This window comes from Phaethon aethereus, assembly GCF_964289735.1.
Source record: "Phaethon aethereus genome assembly, chromosome: Z".
Lineage (NCBI taxonomy): Eukaryota > Metazoa > Chordata > Aves > Phaethontiformes > Phaethontidae > Phaethon > Phaethon aethereus.
The window spans coordinates 36380810-36402679 of NC_138577.1; positions in this window are offsets into that span (position 1 = coordinate 36380810).

Below are 21870 nucleotides of genomic sequence, written 5' to 3' on the forward strand. Positions count from 1 at the left end.
TCAGTGATAGATTTATCACATTATGATGAAAAAGTTCATTTAAATGGGGATCAAAACTGGCAGGAAAAAAGCCTACTACTGGAAGTGGTGAAATAAAAGCTATTTGTGATTAGAAGCTTTTATTCCTGTTCGTCTCTTGACTGGAAGTGGGGAAAGAGTACATATGACAAAATACAGATGCCAGGAGACTGTTAGAAGGAAACAAGAATGGCCAGGTGGTGTGTTTCTCATATCCAGGAACATGAACACCTTGGGGGTTTTTTTTGAAGCATAAGAACTTCAAAGATTTAGGTTTGACTTAGATTGCTTAATTACATTAATAGGACTTCATAGCCAAAAGATGATGATCCACTCTGACTTCCCGCTTAAGACAGACCATGATATTTTATTATCCCCTAAAAACTTCACTATTTAGACAATAGAAAATATTCAATACTCCTTAAAAAACATTCCCATTAAATAATTAATTTTGCTTTTAAGCAGTTTACATATTTCTTCCACCTTCCTCTTGACTTGGCCAACCTTGGTCTTGCAAAATTTTTGTCCAGTAAAAAGGGATCTGGATGCCCTCTTCTAGTATTTTGCAGAGCTAAATTCTTTTTTCCATTGGGATTCCTTGTAATTTTTTTCTGATTTACAGAACTAAAAAACAATATTCAGTTGTATAGAGCACAGTATCTGAAAACACTTTACAAAGCTATGTCTCTTTCAAATGGATAAAAGCAATAGAATTAAAAAAAAAAGTGGAAAATAGCAAATACAATTAATTTATACTCTGTCATTTTCTGTCATCTTGCCTCTTCTGTCACTTAGCTTGCTTCCAGACATGACAAACAATTTCAAGACAATTTGCGAAATCACAGACAATGAGCAACGCCCAGTCCATTCTTATTTCCATACTGCTGAAGTTCTGACTTTGAAAGACACTCCACTATGTAAGCTGTGTAATTCAGAGACAATAAGGGACAGTCAAAAAAGACAGTTTCGGTATGCTTTCTATTTTAAAATAACTTTTTCCTGCTAGTAATAGGAACCAGCTAGTAAATGGGTGTGCTGTGGTTCACAAATGAACTACTGAAGGAGACAAAAAAAAAAAAACGCTCAAACTTTTGCATCTGAAAACTGTGGTGCCTTAAAGATTCTGCCAAGACAGTCTAGCTGTGAAGTTTTGTTGCACTTTCGAAAGAGCAATTAAAATTCTTTGAAATCTCTCTGCCAGCTGCCAGGTGTAATATTGATCTCAAGGTTGCATGACTGTTTGTGTCTCCACAAAAGGTATGAGAGGATGAAGAACCAAGCAAGAACTCTTGGATCCATCAGTAGGCCAGAAACATTGTACTAAGACCCTGAAGATGGAACAGTGTCTCTGGCTTTGGAAGGCACACTACCATTATCCTGCTAATTGAAACAGGATAATAAAAAAGGCAGAAATCTGGTGTATCGTATTAAAATAAGTCCTGACTTTTGAAGGGAATGGTAGTACTGGAAGTACTGTCAAAACATTTGAAAGTTTGAAGTTTCAAAAATCTTTCTCTACATTTCACTTTGAAAAAGAGAAATGGTTGGTCAAGGTGGGTGAAGTGCAGTGTGAAATAATGTCTGGTTACACCATGTGGCTGCATCTCATATAACCATATATGATTCACTAAGAAACTGGGGGGGGGGGGGTGTTTAGTAATCTTAAAGTTAACTAAGCTATCTAAAAAGCCTGTGCTAGTATTTTCCATGTTGCCAGCACTTCTGAACCAAGCCTAAAAGATGTGTCTTTGATATAAAAAATTAACATATACCCAACAAACATGAGATCAGTAGAAAGCATCCATCACTTTACAGCAAAGGAGGCTTTGTTTCATTTTAAATGTGCTCTGTTACAGCAAGTTTGTGTTTCTCAGAATAGCTATGAATTTACTATAGAAACAGTATAAATGCATCCTGCCCTGAAGCAAATAGAAGCTTTTCCCTTGCATAAATTAAAAAGATATTAATGCTGCCTGCACTTGACCTTTGCATTGGTCAGAGATTAAATTTCCCTAGTAAGTGTATCTAGAGTAAAAATAAAACAGTTTCTTTTTTTTTCCCCATGGAATATTCTATGCTGTGGCATACCACTACTAAGACAAACAATCTTCACGAAGTCTTTTCAAAAGCATACTCTTCCAGCGAACATGTCTGATCTTCAGGACTGACATTCCCTATAGTCTTGCTTGGTTTTGTTGGCTTAGTCCCGAAAGAAACGTTTGAAAAGATATGTCCTTTTAGTTACTGTTAGGGGACCACATGATACAAATGATAAATAAATATTGCTAACACAATTTATATCTTTTTTTTTTTCCTCAAATTGGCTGCAGAAACTATGTTGGTATTCCTAAGCAATTTTTTTTTTCTTACCCCATTTTTGTCTGACATCAATATGGAGAGAAAACATCAGACTGAGCCCAAATATCTGAAATCATGCTTTCACCTGTGGACCGCAGAGCGCACTTATCCACAGTGCAAACTTGTCAGCATTGCTGGGTCCAAAATTTTATAGCTAATAGCTGTAACATAATACATTAAAACCCTGTCATATGATCACTGTATTGATCATCTTCTGGAAACCTGAAACCACTGAAACCTTTTTATTTTAGGAAGGATACAGCTTTGATTTTGTGAAGGAAAATGTTATTGTTGGAATGGCGTAAATTTTGGTCTATGAATTACAAACTCAAAGGACAAAGCACACAATAAAATTGAAAATCTTTTGTGTTAGGTCTATCTTGTAGTAGACTGTGTTATTCTTCAGTGATGTTGGAGACAGTGTTTCTCTTCAATGTTTGGTATACCACTTGAAAATAAAAAGCAGTTTACTTTTTTCCAGATGGCATTATGTGAGGTTTTGTCACAACTGTACAAAGTTATTACAAGAACAAACAGTTGTAGTCCCTTATTTAAAATAATGCACTAAAATATGGAGTTAAAAAATAGATTTTAATCTTTAGAAATTTTAATTGTAAACTATTTATTGTTGTGCAATACGGTATCATGACTAATTTCATGTTAAAGAAAAAAAATCTTTTTTGACTCTCAAGTTCTTTTTGCATTCCAAGTCGAATTCCAAGAACCAACACTACAAAAAAAGAACACCAAATTCTATGTGTGAGAGTATTTGTAGAAAATTACCTGATTCATTCTTTATTCAAGTTTTACTGTCAGAAATGTTCCCATCACCTTACCAGATGAGTGTCTAAACAATAATGTATGACTTATCAGGCAAATCAGAATTAAGCAGTACAGCATAAAGTAGTACTTGTAATAAAGTGATTGTGTTGCCTTTTCAGAAAAAAAAAAACAAAAAGCACAAACAAAAAAAAAGACCACAACTTTTCTCTAAGAAAGGAAGGAAGAGAGACAATAACAGAGTAGTTATTGATGCACTCAGTCCTGGGTGCATCCAAATGATACTGGATCTCAATACGTTACGGACAGATCTGACCCTATGACCAAGCTTGCAGGAGGTAGCCTAAAACGTTTTGCACATAGAAAACAAATCTGAATGCCTCCTCTGCATTTTTCATTACAAACCATTTTCTGAACTCTATATAAAAGTATTTGTTAAACCAAGGAAAAAACAGAATTATGAACCTAGCATTTGGTAGTCTGGCTTCCTAGATTGCTTATTCTAGCTCTAAGACACACTGATTTACACTCAAATGCTTGAAGGCAAAGTGCTTCAGTTGTCTTAAAGTAGCGCATGACTATAAAAACTATTTAATAGGAGTATTTGGTATTTATTTCTCTTACTCATAGTTGGTACCGTTTTTTCTAAAAGGCAGATTTTTCCTGTGAACATGAGAAGACTCTCCCAATATTTATACATTTTGCAATCAATTTCTTTAGGCAGAGTTACTGATATCACAAATGATCAAATTAGGGAGAACCTATTCAACCTTTGTGCAACTCTGAGAATTTTGATTGCTTAGAAGACCAACTCTTTCCCTCAGGAATACAGTGCCCTTTGTTTCCTAACAACTGGCTATCACACAGCTTGCACAGTCAAGTAATCCTAAAAATATTTTGATGATGAGGGAGGAGAAGGGTAATTAAAATGCTGCTCATTTTTTGCACAGAGAGGCTGTGTTTGGAACAGTGACATAATCTTTAGGACAAATATGGCTTTCATTGTGTCACCCCACTTCCCTGTTGCCTGAAGTAGTGTAAATATTTGCTTCAGTCCATGAAGCTACCCAAAGTCATTGCTGGGTCACTTTCTTTTGCTGGGTCACTTTCTTTCTGCTATTCAACATGTTGATATCAGCGGAGAGATTTCCAAAATGAGTCATAGTGCTGTATGGGAAGCTACCAACTTGTTTTAAACTTTGCATAGAACAGATTGCTTCTTCAGAACACCATCATCAGGAAAGGTAGAGTTGAGAAAGCCTTTTAGATTTTTTTTTTTTTTAATTAATGTAAGCCTGGGGATTTAAGTCTTATCATTCCACTTGTCATACTATAGCTTAAATTCCTTTAGCAACTGAAAAAAGCTGAAGGGTGAGTTTCAGGTTGTAACAGGAAAACTGATTTATTGATGTCCGTTTATGCAGAAGAATAAGTAAAGGAAAAAGATACCACCAAAAATGTTATGAAAATACTATCATGATACTCCTTCTTCCGAAATATATTCAAATTCAGAATATACCCTTAGATTTGCTGAAGGGCAATATCTTGTCTTTCTTTTTTGAGAGAGAAAGAACACAAGCTCTTCAGGGAGCGTAGTTTCTTGCTGAACTGGGACACACAGATGAGGGATTGAGTTAATATGGAGAGAATAGTTTGAATAAAAAGAGTAGGCCACTGATCCTAGTGAAATATGCACTAGAAATTGTCCTGGAAGCCAATTAAAATCTGAAAGGATTTCCAGAGGTGAACCTTATAAAGGATAGGGAATTTGATGGAGAATTCCTTCTGGGTAAACGTGTGATGGCTGTGAGTTTTGGGGTTTGGATTGGGGTTGGTTTTGTTCGTTGGTTGGTGTTTTTTTGTTGTTTGGTTTTTCTCCTTACTGAATGGTAAGGTAAAAACCCTACATTCTTACCAATCTATGGTTTAGGAAATCAAATACCTTCCCTTTTTCTGTCTGTAGTTTCAAGTGATTGGCTATCAAAGAAAATAAGGCATTCACTGAATAATCCTAATCTGTAACACCATGACTGGAATTGGATTTTCTGTTAACATGATGACGTTTTCGTACCTTTAAATGGGCATACATGAAATAATTTAGTATATATTTGAAATTCCTTAGTAGATAATGAACTTGAAGCAGATTTACTGAGGAAGTCATTCTTGTACCAAGGCTTCCTTGCATTTCTGCACACAATGTGAATTCTTTGATTTTTGTAGCTCTCTTTTCCCTAATACAATAAATTCATGATACAATATATTATAGAGCTTTTTCCCCTTCCGTATGTCATTTTGGCCAACAAAATTCTAGCAAGACCATTAAGCTCTCATTATTTCATAAAGATGTAAGAATCATTTAGAAAGGCAGAGAAATGTACTGGGTTTTTTTTCTCAAGGAGTTCCAAAATTGTATAGGATACACAAGGCAACATCCATGTCCTCAGATCCTTTACCATGGTAATTAGGGCAATAAAAAGTACAAGTTTAGTTTACTCCACGTTTTTAAATGAATGTTAATCTTGATGTTATGACAGGAATATTTAAAGCTTGAACTGCCAGTTTTGCCATGTCATCAGGCTGACAAGCCATTGACAATGTAAACATGATATATTGGGTTTAAGACTAGGTGGCATATGATCTAGCCTGGGAAATGCTTTCATAGAGGCATCCTAGGAATGGCTGATTTGTGTTACAAAGCCCAGATGATTCTTATGCTTTTATACTGAGGAATATTAATCATATAGGACCTGGGGTGGTATGTGGAATGTACAGTACACAGAAGACTGTACCATTACAGTGTGTCATGAACAATGTGCACTTCATTCAATTTATTAATGCTCTGTTTCCCCTTCAGGCAAATCATTTCACCAGTGTGTGATAATAAAGGGCTTCAGTCAGACACTTTTGACAAACTTGACAGGCTATTGGACAGAAGCCATGTTCTCAGATATAAACTCACGGCTTGCTTTGCTGGGTTTTCTCACAACCAGCCCTGGAAAAGGAACACACGTTTCCATCAGTGCCAGATTGTTTGATGCAGAACTTCAGAGGCTGTTGGCATGCTTATGATATTGAAAAGAACTGTTTAGTGAGAAAGATTAGGAATTTGAGAGAGGGGAGAAAAAGTAGTATAACACAGCTAATGACAAAAGATGTTGCTGATGTCTAGGTTCCAGATGGTGGTTGAGAACTAAGAGCACAAAGCAGGATCAGTCATGAAAGATGGGAACCAGCAAAAGAATTGCACCTCATTTGTCCAGTCTCTCTCCTTTACACTGTTGTAGATATTGCGGCTATGTACACTTGTAGATCATCAAAGGCTGTCATTTATTTTCACTGGCTGTTTCTACACATATAGGGGATAATTTCATGAACCCCTTAAAATGCTACAGCTTCCTTGCCTTTTCTACTCTTGTCCCAAACCACTTTCCTTTTTTACCCTGGGAAGATCCTGGAAGAAACCCTAATCCGTACCTTTTAACACTCAGGGAAGGAATCCTGTCAGAGAGAGAACTGGCCACTGCTCAACCCACTTCCCCTTCTCAGAACTGCACTGCAAGCTTTGACAGCTGCTGATTTGTGTGAACCAGTACAGTAAACAGAGCTTTATTAGCCAAAAAGTAGTGGTGAGGGGACAAAGCTTATAGGTTTGATAACTCCTTAATTCACTGACAGTCTATATTCTGTGTTTTAGCAGCTTGCATACAAAATAGGGCTTTATTCTGTCAAAACATCACAACAGCAGATAAAAAAGATTAGGCTTTGCCATGAAGAAATTAAAAAAAAAGAACAACTATCTATTTTTTTATAGCACTAAGGTACAAAGGTTTGTCGCTCTTCCCTGATAATAAGGGAAGTTCAAAGTACAGTTTGGAATAAAGCCCAGAGTAACTGAAGTCACATAACTTTATCAAGGACTACCTTTTCCCATTGAAAAAATACTGTTCTCTGCTGTAGGTATCTCATTTTCTAACATAGCTTATGACTTTCAATCTGTAAGGAAAAAGAGTGATGTACTGTATAAATCTTCATGTTTTCTAAGTATTTTATCCTTTATGTGTAGAATTTTTTTTTCTGGATGAATAAGTCATAGTAATATCTTGGACAGTTAGCCTCATTTTGGAAATCAGGCAGGTTTTTGTTCTGTGTACAGGTTGATTGTTCTTTTGGTGTTTAAAATAATTTTAAATTAATTCCTCATCAATTTTTTTTTAGTATCTTGTTTTCATAACACTAAAGCATGGACATTGATTTCTCTCTTTTGTTGCTCTAACTGAAGTTAAATAAGAATAATAGTACCAACTTCCCTTTAAGCTTCAGCTCCTTTTCAGCTGAGAATGCTGATCATTGACAGTGATAGGGGACTTCCTTTCAAACTTCTGGAATAATGCTGTTGGGATATTTTGGCCTGTTTGAAAAACAACCAATGTGAATAACATTTTGCAAATCTTGCAAATCAATCAACACATTGTTCTTTAATTTCATTTTAGAAGTGCTTCCCAGGAGGAGGATTTGCTTCAGTAATAAGCTCACCCATTAAGATTCAAATATGAGAAAATCAAGTCCAGAAAAAAATTGGCTCTCTTGACACACAAGGCAAAGTGGAAAGAGGTTACTCTATGCCCCAGCATAATCTTCTTAAAGAACAAGGCAAAGGACTATTTTATCTGTTTTACCTACTTGCCTCTAGCTATCCTGGCAGTTCACTGGGGTGGAGAAATGTACCTTTTCATGGGAAAGCTCTGTCAGACTTTCCAAACAAACATTACAAAGCTGATTTGTAGCCAGTCTCTGGCAAACCTGTTTCCTACTACCATTCTGCAAGTGTAGGCATCCATTTCAGAAAGATATTTAAGTATGTGGTTAACTTCAAGTAGGTGAGTAATCTCATTGACTTCAGTGGAACTATTCATGTCCTTAAATGCCTGGCTGAATCAGGAACTAAATCTTCCTGGTTATCCTTTCAGCCTACAGAGAGCCGACACTGTGCAGAGGCTGAATCTTTCCAAATGAAACTTTGCCAAACAGTCTTCACTTGGTATCCACAGTTTATTGTCTTCACTGCCTCTGAAATGTCTCTGTAATCATCACATTACTGGAAGGTAGTTCAACTTTCAGTTGTTTCCTTCTTAATTGTCCTGCTTTCGGCTGGGATAGAGTTAATTTTCTTCCTAGCAGCTGGTACAGTGCTGTGTTTCAGATTTAGTATGAGAGTAATGTTGGTAACACACTGATGTTTTAGTTGTTGCTAAGTGGTGCTTACACTAAGTCAAGGACTTTTCAGCTACTCATGCTCTACTGACTGAGAAGGCTGGAGATACACAAGAAGCTGGGAGGGGGCACATCCAAGACAGCTGGCCCAGACTGGACAAAAGGATATTCCATACAATATGATGTCATGCTCATGCTCCACATAAACTAGAGGAAAGCCGTCTGGGGAGCTGCTGCTCAGAGACTGACTGGGCATCGGCCAGTGGGTGGTGAGCAATTGCATTGTGCATCGCTTGTTTTGTATGCTCTTTTATAATTTGTATTATTGTTGTTGCTATTGTTATTATTATTATTATAAAATTTCAATTATGAAACTGTTCTAATCTCAACCTGTGAGTTTTTTCACTTTTACTCTTCCGATTCTCTCCCCAGTCCTATCGGGAGTGGGGAGTGAGTGAGCGGCTATGAGGTGCATAGTTGCCAGCTGGGGTTAAACCATGACATTAATCTTTACCAAGATTGTCATGTAGCAATATTCTCTGATAACGCTGTCATTGAAATTGTGACCATACCAGGGTTCAGTCAAAAAGTAGGGGGTTTATTAGTCAGAGTATGAGTTAGTTTCCATTTTTAAGAGCCAGTACTTGTTTCAAGACATGTGATAATCTAATCCAACTTTTCTGTCAGTCTTTCTAAAAAAATGTAAAATATGCATCAGGCCAGGAGTAGAGGAAAATGTTAATCATTCAGCCATAGCTAAATTGGTACTACTTTATGTCATGGCACCTGTTTAAGATGTTTAAAATTTCTAATTTCTTTGTAAGCTTGCCAGTTATCTTCAAACTAGTCTGTGAAAAACTGAACTATCAATGGCTTTTATTTTTTTAAAGGACAAGGGAAGCTGTTTCATCCTACTGAGTGAAGACTGCACTTCTCAGTTCTATCACTGAAGAGCAGTCCTACACATTGCTAGTTTGTACTCCTGTGAATTGTGTGCTAACATACTGTAGTGTTGTGCCTGAAGACATTATATGTGTTATTGAAATCCAGAAAAATGAGAACAGAAGAAGGAAGGATTAATCTATTTGTATTTCTCTAACTGTTCTGTATGGATACTGTTGCTAGGTCAGTTATGTTTTTATTGATATCCTCATTCCGTGAATTGTTGACTTGTAGTGACTTAGGTCAGACTGTAGACAAAGGTTTTTTTTTCCTAATTCCTCTTTTGGATGATGGAACTTGATGAAGTTCCATTGTTGTCTACCTACACAACACAAGCAACAACAGCCTCTTCTTTTTTATTGTCTCCTAAGGAGCCATGGGAGAAAGACATAAAGAGCCTATGAAATTGTGAGACTATGACAGACAAAGGGAGCGAAATGCTGCAGAAAGTATCCTTCTAGTTAGGGATATACAAGAAAAAAGTATGACTCCGGAGGACTATATGTGTCTTGTGATCAAGAAGTTCAGACATGTTATTCAGACATTACTTTTTACACAGTGTCTCTGGAGCTGGGTGTGGATTAACAAAAGCAGATTCTTTTTTTCTCTTAAAATGAGAAGAAAAATTTAAATATGTCCTAACTATCTTCATGCTTTCTCACAGACCCCATAAGCAGAAAATAGGTAGACTTGGTAGTTCCAGGGATGAGGAAGCAGAAATGTATAGAAAAAGCTGGCATTTAACTACAGGCTCCAAAAATGTTTGAGGACTAACCCCCTTTCTGTCAACAGCTACACAATTGCTCAGATTTATTTATCCACATAGTCCTAGGCACTTTGACAGAATGACTTGTATGTGACAACAAACGGTACGCAGTATACCAAAACTTAATCTCACACAGTGTGACCTGTGTAATTTATTGTTTACTATCTGTTATGCTATCCTCTCCTTGCATGTGTGTGTTGTGACCTCCAAAAATCATAGACCTGGTAGGGGAAATCAAACCTTAATCTAAGAGCATAAGCACCTAGTTAGTGTAAATCTAGAAGGTGTTGGTAGACTTGGAGCTGCCAGTCTTCTTACAAGAGACCCAAACCCTCATTTTACAGATCACACCCATTTCTACTATGCATTCGTTGTTTCATTTTAAATCAAAAATAGTCTTGCAAGGGAGGTCACAGCTATTTAATCTTCATTTCTCTGATATAATTCACATTTTAATTAAAAAGGTGATACTTGCTTACTAGAACCTGCATCTCTTGTTTTCAGTGGAAATGCATGATTGTTTAGGGAATGCTTGTTTAATTCACTGTGAAGCTCAAGGACATTCAGACAAATGGTCAGCTGGATCACATTTAATGGATTATACCAAATAGAATGCAAGAAACCAAGAAACCTGTATAATAGGCTGTGGAATTAAATAAGTATTGACCAGTGCAGAAGGAATCAATGGCTGTTGAAAAAAGAATGATTGCAGTAGATTGCATCCTCAGGGTACAAGCATATAAGCACATGCAAGTGTTTGAGCTTTTGAAGCTTTGTTCTGTCTAGGCACTGGAGCCCAACAATAGAAAAAAAACTTGGAATTATTAACTTATCTGATTGTTGCTTTCACTGAGAGGGAGAAGCAGTACAGGGACAGTTACTCCTGTCAAAATATGATAACATCTTTGTGGCAAAAAATAAGGGTGGCATAAATTCTTTCAGAATTGTCTAAATGTTTACAAGGGCCTGATCTAGTCTGACAAGAGCTGGAATGTCTGTAATCTCATTAGGATGAAAACATCAATTTATACTCACTTCACTCTGAAAAGCTATGTAGTAAAATGGCTCCAGGGGATTCCATGCTGATTACACAGGAAAGACTTCCAGTTCATTGTGGAAGAACACAGAGATATGTTGGGTCAGGATCTCACAGAAGTGTAGGACTAAATCATAAGCAATATTGGTGTAGATAGACAAAACTGAATTTACTTGGCCAAAAAAGTGAAAACAGAACTCTCATACTCTCTTCTCAAAAAGTCTGGCCTAGCAATGTCCTTGATACTTTTGTACTGCTTTTTGGAGATACTTCTATGTGTGAGGTTCATATTTATGTTTTGCAGAAAGTATGTGGCCTGGTGCTTTCAAAAAAGTATGCAGTTACAGTCCGTTATTTTTCAACGTGAATCTCTTATATGGTTGATTGATGTCTCCTGTCAACAGAAATAGATGAATATTGGTGTTTTTTCCAGTATTATGGGATACAGTTTAACTACTTCTATTGAATTCAGTGAGATTTTACCTTTGACTTGAGTAAGTTGTCCTAAAATAAAGGTCAACAACTTAAAACTGTATCATCTAAAACTCAGCCAAAAAGTCACTGAGCAGCAATGTGAGACTACATGCTTATCACAGTTATGCTTTCTACTTAGTGGAAAGTATTGCCAACATCTTAGCAGAAAGATGCTAACATCCTGAATTCTCTGTGTCTGGAAATGCGTAGCAAGTACACACATGAGGTGCATATAGCGAAGTCCTTGAATTCTATAAAGCAGGCCAAAATGGCTGTTCTTCCCAGTTAGCTTGAAGATTTGGGCTCGGTTGTGTTCATTAGGAGTCCTACTGATATGACTCTGGCTACCTATTTAACTGTGACTAGTTGCATGACTCACACCCAGATCAAAGATCTTTCCACTGAGAAAGATTAATTTTACCAGCTCTAAATCCACAGTGGTGAAGCTAAGTTCAGAATGCCCATTAACTTCATATTAATCAATTAACCATGCACATGACTGAACAGCTTCATTAATGATTTAACTCCATCAAATTCAAAATTGACTTGGAATTTATGAGCATCAAGCTGTGGATATGACTTGGATAAATAAATCTGCTCATGAAGCATTTACAGCCTCAGTGAGTTCTATGGTAGAGATCTATTTTTGTTTCCTGGCTTGTTTTATAATCATCTTTGCTGAGAAATGCTAACTTTGCCACATTAAAGCTACTCATAAATCCAACCCTAATTCAGTTAACAGTTTAGGTTGAACTGAAAGGAGAATGATTTTGGAGATCTCGAGAAAGTTAATTTTGACTTTTTGTGAACGTACTGGTTCAAGTTTCCAAGCCAGCCTTAGAAAGGGGACCAAAACCCCATCTTCCTTTAATAAGAAGGAAGTTCTTCCAACAGAATTTTTCTTCTTGAACCCCATTATTCAGCCTACCATTCAGTGTGAAAATCCTGATCCAGATCCATTATACCCCTGATTCCAATTCCTTTGCTTCTAGATACTTCCCTGTTGAGTGACACAGTTTATAGCTTAAACTGATCCCGTGGGAAATGACACGTCTCAGTTTCAATCCTGCTGACAATAAGTATAGAAGCATTTTGTACAAAATGGAACCACATCATCAGGAGAAATTTAAGGACTCATACAGAATACTTCCTCACCTGCTTCTAAGGGCATTCTTCTGTGAAATAGCTAATCTTTGTCTCAATGTCTTCTCTAAACCAAGCTGAAAGTGTAGTAAAATTAAAACAGTATTTCCAGCTGGATTATATGTTTAATTTGATCTAAAACTTTTTTTTTTTAATTTGACATTTATACTACCACATCCACTTTTGAGAGGCATTTGAAGTAAGTTGAAAGAGGTCATCTGGAAGACAACACAGGAGGTTTTTCCAAGCGTATGGACATTATGAAAGTAGGTGTAGAGCCAGATCTTCTATGCAACCTATTTATCTTCTTCCTTGATGATAACAGTCCTGAAGTGTTTGAAGAATGTAATCATATCCCCTCCTAGTAACTATTTAGCCAAACCAAAGTATTTATTTCATTTGAGCTTTCCTCACAAATTAATCCTACAACGACATGTTTATTTCTGTTGCTTTCTCTGAACTCCCTCCAGCTTGCTGAATTTTTTTGGCACAGAGGTGCTTGTAACCATAAGCAGTGGTGTGGTCTCCTTTATACTACACAGACTGGAGCTATCTTCTCCCTAGTCCAGGGTATTGTGCCTCTACATGTACAACCTAAATTTACACTGCCATTTTTTGTTGCTGTGTTCCTTTGCAAGCTGTCTTATAGTTTGCTATCCAGTGTCACCCTGAGGGATTTTGGCTGAATCCCTGTGTTGCTAAATATCTGCATTTCAGGGGGGTTTCCCCCTAGTTGCAATAGCCTGCATATTTTCCAGGCTGGACCTCATTTTCTTATTTCCTGCACAAGTTTCTAACCTTTCTCATTTCTATTCTGTCTTTAGTGTTCTTTTACCACACCAAACCTTATAATATGTGAATATCATTTGCATTTAATTTCTCATTTTTTTTAGTCCATCAATGAGCAAGTTAAATGAGACAAAATGTAAGGTGGATCTCATTTGTGTCCACTACCCTCTCTCTGTTACTGGTTATTTTGCCACTTAAATAATTATTTTTTTATTAAATTTTTTACTCTAAGACCTAGCAAAGTCTGAATATGTACTATCAGATATCTTTTTCTTGCCCAACTTCTTTCCTGTGGTAACTGGTAAAATGAGAATTCAGATAAGTAAAATTACTTTGGAACTTAGAGGCATAACTGTGTCAATGCACTCTACCTTTAGAATTTATAGGTATGTATTATTTTTGCATACAAGAACCTCAGAGTTTCAAATTTAATTAACTTGTCATTGTTACTGTCCTAATGCAAATGCAGGATGACGGCACAAAAGACTGAAGCTATGACTAACAGGAAATCTAGGTTGGCCATGCTCGGACCCTAACCACTACGTCATACTAATGAATGGGAGTCCTTGTCCTAAGTAACCCTCCTAGAAATTTGAATCATTGGAGAGAATGGATGATATGATTTCATTAAAATAAAATAATGAAACAGTTGAAAAAGAAGTCCTGGAAAATGCAAGAATGAAGACGCTTCAGTTCCTATTATAAAGAATTGCTCTCAATGAAGTAATCATATGTAGAAAGAACAGTAAGGTTACAAAAAGGTTTAATTTGCCCATAGGAACATTAATTCCAAGTCTTGCTTCAAAGTATTTACTCCATAACCACTGTGTTGTTGAAAAAGGAGGTTGGGGCAATGCAAAATTACCGTCTGAGCTATTCTGAGCAAGCATCAAAAGGAGTTTAATAACAGTACTTGCAAAGTCTTTGTAGATGAATAATAACCGTGGAAAGACTTGTTATTTCTTAAGGAATGAGAGACAGTTGATACAGCTATACCTGGAATGTGGAAAGGCATCAGTTTTATTAAGTACAGGTCTGGATTTCACTTTCTTGTTAATGGAGGACTGTTGACGAGATGGGTGTCTATGATTTGAAGAGGAAATAATATTTTATTTGACACTCTATTACAAATAGAATGGAGAAATGTACCCCCAAATGTTTTAGAGGTTTACTTTATCAGCAAAGAACATACCAAATGGTTTTCATTAGGAAATAAAAAGAAAGGATGATGCTTTAAAGTTAAATTTTTTGAAGTGCAGATTTATTGGATAGAGTGTTTTGTTGTGGTTTTTTTAAAGAAAAAAAGATAAAATCTGAGAAACATAAGGTGGTACCTTTAAAAACTGTAGTTCTGAAACCTTTCTTTAACTGCTACCATGGAATTTGACCCAAGGTGCCGTGGATATTTCTAAGAACCTGTAACATGTCAAAAAGGACTTCAGGAAAGTAAAGACATTTCCTTGAAAGACAGTACTCATAGTCAGTTAGATGTTAGTATGTTATTTGTACATCCACACTGCATACATACATTGTTGAAGGTATTCCACACCATGTTTAGTGGAAAAGTCTGAGTTCTCCCTTATGGGGCAGCAAATTGTTGTATATTATTTTATCCTATCATCTCACATGTTCTGTTATTGCAAGACATACTTCAGGAATTCCATTCCCAAGACAGTCTGTAAGCAGACTTTTTCAAAATCCACCAATCCTGCAAAACCCTATGGAGACAGAAGCATCACAACAGGTCCCTGGAATCTTGCCTGGTTTCTTTGCTGGACCCCACTGGTTCAGGTTGTAACTGTGACACACAGCTGGGAACAAGGTGACTCTGTAGGCTACTCCAGAAAACAAGTAAGTGAAGCCCTGCTGTTTGTTCAGCAAGAATTCACAGAACCAAAACATTTCAGGTTCAAAAAATGAGTGTTTTCCAACTGAACTCTTCAAGAGAAAATGTCTGACCAGACCAAATAATAAGTAACATTAAAACATATTTTGGTGCATTTGATTCTAAAATAAGGCAGAGTAGGGGAAGTTCAATCACCATATAGAAAATCTCAAGAGATGTAGTCATTGGTTCAGGAATTCTACCGTGAAAGACTCATACCTATTTTTCTCTAAACCAGAACTATATCACTCAATGTGATTTTACTGAGTTCTTCACTGTTCTTGAGAAATGGCATGTTGTACTGCATGTCATAGATTTTAGAGTGTTTACTATAGAATCTAAACATAACGATTCTTTTGACAAAATGTGTTAGATGCTTTTTCAAATATCCCAGAGCAAGGTCTTTTTCCCAAGGAATTTGTGTAATTTTCAGTCCTGCTGATAGCTCCTAAAGGAAGGTCCTGAAGCTTGAATGCTTGTGTAACCACCTCTGTTCTTTTTTTCCAGATCTTGGATGTGTGGTTCCATTTCCAGAGCTTCAATGTGTTGATCCATTTATAAGAGTGCATATTTATAAAGCACTATGAGGTAAAACTCAAAAAGCACTTTTTGTTGTATTTCCACACAGATTTCCTCACTGCTTGCTTTCTTTTTGGCCTCAAAAGTGCTTGTTCAGCATTGTTCTAGGTGTGCAGTGAGGCACTACCTCTTGGAGGATACAATATGCTAGCGCGTTTAACAAGAGGCTTTTGTCTGATAGGCAGAGGAAGGAAGCTCATAGTCCCATACAGCATCACAGTGCAAGCACATCTGCTATCATCTTCTTTTACATCCCCTTCCCATCCATTAGGCAAGATGGCATTTGTTTTGTTATTTGCTTTCATTTTCAAAGGAAAAGGAAGTGCAAACCCTTTTCCGTGGTGTTTCACTATGATAATGCAGTGTGTAAAATTTCAGACCCAATGCTTTGGGTGTTCAACCCACGTGTTTCTCTTAGCATGCAGTGAGAAAAGACATTTTCTTTTATGATCTACCCAGGTATGCTTACTGATATGCAGTGTTTCGGTTTTTGGGTTTGTTTGAATTGCAGTGTGAGGCTTGGTTGGACAGTTTTCATTTCCACCTCAAGGAAGCAACACTTATGTTTCAGTAAAGCTCTGATATTAACACTATTGCATCTGCCTTTCTGTGGCTCACATGAGTCTGGACTTGCAGAAATATTTATAGCCTGCTAGAGAGGAAAGTGCTGCAGAGTAACAACGTGGTCCTTTATAGACTTAAGACCTTATTTTTTAATACTTAAAACAGTGCTGCAGAGTAGGATGATATCTTCACTACACAGGGAATCAGACCAAGAATGTTTTTGGCTCAGTTCACATATTCTTATTTTAAAAGCATACAATACAGTCAGTATAGCCTCAATTGAATGGGCAAACTCAGTCAAAAAGATACATGGTGAATTTTCATCCAAGGATGGCATGGTTTCTTAAAAGGTCCACCTTTTTTAAAAAAGGTGTCCTTTGATTTAAAAAGAAGCTTGAGAAACATGTCTCAAATATGGTCTGACCACAGAGCAGTTGGAGAATATTAGGTGGAGGAGGAAAATGCTCTTACCCTTTATTGCATCAGTGAGGCTATTACTGTGTCTGACAGACATATTTAAAAGTAATATATAAAATTGGAAAAGGTCTACTGAGATGGTCTGAAGTCTGAATAATGGACTATATAGGGTAAGATTTAAGACCCTTCTGCTGTGGAAGATTTAAGGTATCAATCTGTCAAATAATCCAACAGGAGGTTAGCCCGTGACTTGATCTAATTTTCAAAGTATCTAGATAGGCGAGATTTATGGATTTTAGCAGAAAAAAACATAAAGAGATCAAGAAAAGGAAGCTGGTGGCGGTGAATGCAAAAATAAAGCACTGTATTAACAGTGCAGGGGTTTCTGTGCCACGAAACTATTAAATCAATACAAGTTGTCTTTTCAAAAGATACGCTATAATTCAAATAGAAATTATGGTTTTAGTGCAAAACCATTAAAAAAAAAAGTGTTGTGTAGTTGCTTAGAATTCAATTTCTCCTATATGGACTGGGAAAATTTCAGATTGTACTTCAGAACTCAGCCTGTTCCACTGCCTGTGGCTGAGACTACTTTTGGTGTGAGAAAACTCAGGAGACTGAATGCCACAGGCCAGAAGTCCTACATGTTTTTGCCATGCACAGTGCTGTTTCTGATGTCTACAAGCTAACACTGAAGGTATGACATAGAATCATAAACTCATAGACTCTTTGGATTGAAAGTTTGGGTTTAAGTTCAATGCCCCTGCAATGAGAAGAGATATCTTCAACTACATCAGGTTGCTCAGAGCCCCATCCAACCTGACATAGACACTGGGCAATTTGCTTCTTGCATGTTACCTAGCAGGCATATCGTCATTTTAGAAGAAGAGACTGGTCAAACTATATGAAATTATTATAGGTATTAAGATATCCCATGGGCTTTGCTCCCTTGAACCGGAGATATCCTTAAGAATTAGCTCTCAAGTCAATCAAGCTTATATTCCCCAACACAGAGATAATGGCAGTGCAATTATGGAAGAGCTGCTCTGGACTTTGAAAAACAGGATTTATGTAGTAGCAGCAGCCTTGTATCCCAGGGTTTGTGTCCTTCCCAGACTGCTATTCAGTTCCCCAGCAATGGATAGATTTCTTATGTCTTAACCTTTTGAACATCCTTAGGCTCCTTTGAGGCTTCCATGAGGATTTATCATCAGTCCTTTCCTCACAATTAAGACATTTCTGATTTTAAACAACCCTCCATTTTTGTTACAAGAATAGCTTCTGTATCACCTGTTAGAGATTTTTGTTTATCAGTAGACAGCCTAGAGATCACAAAGTATATGTCTCGAAACTTCAGAAGACTAAGTTGCCATTCTGTAATACCTTTCTTCAGCTACTGCTGTCATGGACATCTTGTACAAATACAGATGATTTAGACAACTCATCTTGATAAATCAATTTTACATATAATTTTTTTTCCAGATTGTCTTTCTAAATTACTCAATTGAAAGAGAAATAAAAACATTCAGAAAGACAATATTCCATAGCCAAGGCATATAAGAAATACCCATCATAGCTCTTCCTTTATAAAGTACTTATTATCTGAAAGTTTGTGTTCCTAATCCTCTTTTTGTATGCTTATATTACAAAATTTCCTCTTTGTAACAGTTTGGACTAGAAGACAGTAAAACGTTCAAAACAAGTAAGAATTACTGAATTGCTGTTAAAACATGTTGGGTTTAAGTTCATAAAGAATTTTAATTATATGGTGGAAAATGAAGGAATTAATAACGTATATAGTGAATTAATACTTATTTTTATTTGTCTGTGGCTTCAGATGTGTTTGGTGTTGGCGTAGTATTCCAAATCAGTAGTAGAAATGTTAAAAAATAACAAACTATTATACTTAATTCCCTATTAATTTGATCCTTATTAATGAATGCTTGCTTGTAAATTGCTTTGACACGTGCAGTAGAAGGCACAGTTATTCAAGTGAGTAGACTAGATCTTTACCTACAAACAATAAGGACAGAGAGAGAAGAAAGGAAGTACTGACACATAACAGCAGTCTCATGAGGCTGCTATTAGAGCTTTTTATCAGTGAGCATTAGGAAGACATTTCCTCCAATTAATCAAGTATAATTACCAAAAGTTAGCACCCTAGTGGCTGGTCAAGGAGCTAAACAAGTCAGGTGCATTGCATTCCAAGGTCCTAGCCAGGGGGTTTTCAATCTTAGAAAAGTCATGATTTTGAGCAAGGTTACTTCAGACTGGGGAGTGGATATAAAGGTACTTAATGTAGTTCTGCTTCTTGTTTCAAGGTTTATCTTTTCTCTCTGTTTCCCTTATCTGGTTTGATGTCACATTTACTTTGTCTCCATTAAAAACAAAAAGTCTTATGCAGAGCAAGATGATAAACAATATAGAAAAATTCTTCATTGTAGGAGCTCCTCTGGCTTCCATAATGACAAATGTTTCTGTTTCCTGCCAACACATTGGCAAGGAACAACCAAAATTTTGCTGCCAATTTGTTCCAAGTTTAATCAACATACTTAGGATCAGATAAAGAATCTTTTTTTTTAGGACATCTTATGGAAGCCATTCATCTTATGTCAGTGAAGAATCAGAAGTTATTTACTGACATAAAAGCTTTTCCTTGATATCCATCTAAAAAATGAGCAAAGGCAACTCGATTTCTTGTACCATTTATCATTTATCTGTCTACAATGCTTTCTTCAACAATAGCTTTAGAAGAGAAGAAAGGAAGTGGCCATACTCTCATAAACAGTTTCTTCCCTGGTCTAACATTTTACTGGCAGCAATAGGTATAGCTTTTAGTTAATCTTTAGAAATACGCATGATGGTTTCATTTTACGATAGCTCAAAACTAAGAACAAAGCCTCATCTTAATAAAAGATCCTGTTACCATTTAGTCGTATGAATTTAGGTCTTTCTTACTTTCCTTTCCACATTGACATGATTCACGCACATTAACTCTATCACCATGAAAATCACTGGGGAGCAAATTACTGTAGATATCTAGATGATGTCAACATTACACTCATATCTGTGGTTCAATTTACCTTGTGTTCCTCATAGTGTACACCTAGGTGACATGAGGACTTTAAGGTCAACCTTAGATTGAAATAATGCTACATATCTCATCCCTCCCCACCCCAAAATAAGAAAAAAGAAAGAAGATCCCTGCAAGTATCGTGAATGCTGTGTACTTTGCAATAAAGACAGAGGCATAAATAAGAGTAATTTTAGAAGACAAGCTCTTAATTCATCTTCCTGAGGAAATGGATGCCTTCCCTGATCGAACTTAAAGAAATTTATAAATAAATTTGCTCTGAATCTTTCTTAGAAACAATATTTGGGGTTTTCAGAATGTACTCAATGTGACCCGCTGGCCTAAAAGTTACAACCTCCATCCCCAAATTGCTTCTTTTAACTTCAATTAATGAGTTACTAGTCACTTGTAAACAGGACAAGGTTGTTAAAGTATTGTGATTATCATTAGCAGGGAATAGTCATATAAATCTTTCTTGCTGATGTAGGATTTGGGATATTAAAATATATAATAAATTGTATCTAACCTTATTACTTGCTCCTTGCTATACTTTTTTTCTTGCACCCTATTGTTCTATCATCCTTACTGTATTTGTGAGTCATTAAGGCTTTCTAAAGTATACAGCATTATGCTGTGAATTGGCATACCTCTCCTTAAAAGGACTAGTGTTGATCCATGTCAGTCAGATGACATCCAAACATATTTCAGTTTACATCATCTATGTAGTAAAGGCAATTTAGATTTGACAGATGTTTTACCTGATATTTTTGGGTTTTATCTGCAAGAAGCAGAACAAATCTGAAATCATTGTTATTTAAAAATTCATGAAACATACCACTAGAATGGTGACTGTGTGTTTACCTGCCTCAATGCAAACTACAGCAGCCCTGGACAGAAGCAGGACTGTTTATACTCCAGGGAAGAATGCTTAAGAATGTTTAATGGAGATAATACCAAAGGCAGAACATGCTGCTGAGTGTCCTTCCCTCCTTTCCTTCCTTTCCTCTCTTTCTTCGTTCCTCCTTCCTCCACTGCCTCTCTCCCTGCCTCACTCCATTGTACTGGTTTGCTGTAGCTATCTAAATCAAGACAAGAGAGCAACTGCAGATGTTTGTACTCGGAGGTTACTTTATTACAGATTGAAAAAAAATCTTAGATGCCCACCTGTGTGTTAATCCTCACTTCCAAAACTCAGGCATGATAACCTGAAGAGACCAGATTTGTCCTCCGTGAGTAGCTGTCAGTAACTGTTTTCTCTCTTCTGGTTTATATATCTGTTTGTGTCTATAATTCTCAGAGATTAGCCTAAGCCTAGGGCAGCAAGTAGTTTTAATTAAAAATAGATTGAGTAGACCAATGAACTGTAACACAAAAATCCTTACGAACTGACTGATTCTGAACATAAATAATATTGTTCCCTGTGCAACGTTTAAACAGGAATGGGTTTGCTCTTATTACTGATCTTTGATGGAATGCATCTTTATTATATTTTACATTCTATAATTCATTCCTAAAACTCAATGTGTTTTGATCATCCTCTAGAAGGCTGAATATTTGAATCCTCATATGTCACTTATCTGTCATCTGTAAAATTGTGTTTATTTGTCCAACCCTCTGAAATGGCAAATAGGATATAAGTTTCTAATGCTGCACAAGGATAGGTCTACTGTATAAAGATAACAACTAAAGCATAATATATTGCTACTTATTCAAAGAATTTTACAACATTAGAAATTCCAGTCATGGTAGATGCTTGAGTCAAAATCTTGAAATACAAAACATAACAAGACTAAAAAGATTCTCTTGGTGATAACAACAGCCACAGGTCTCTTCTT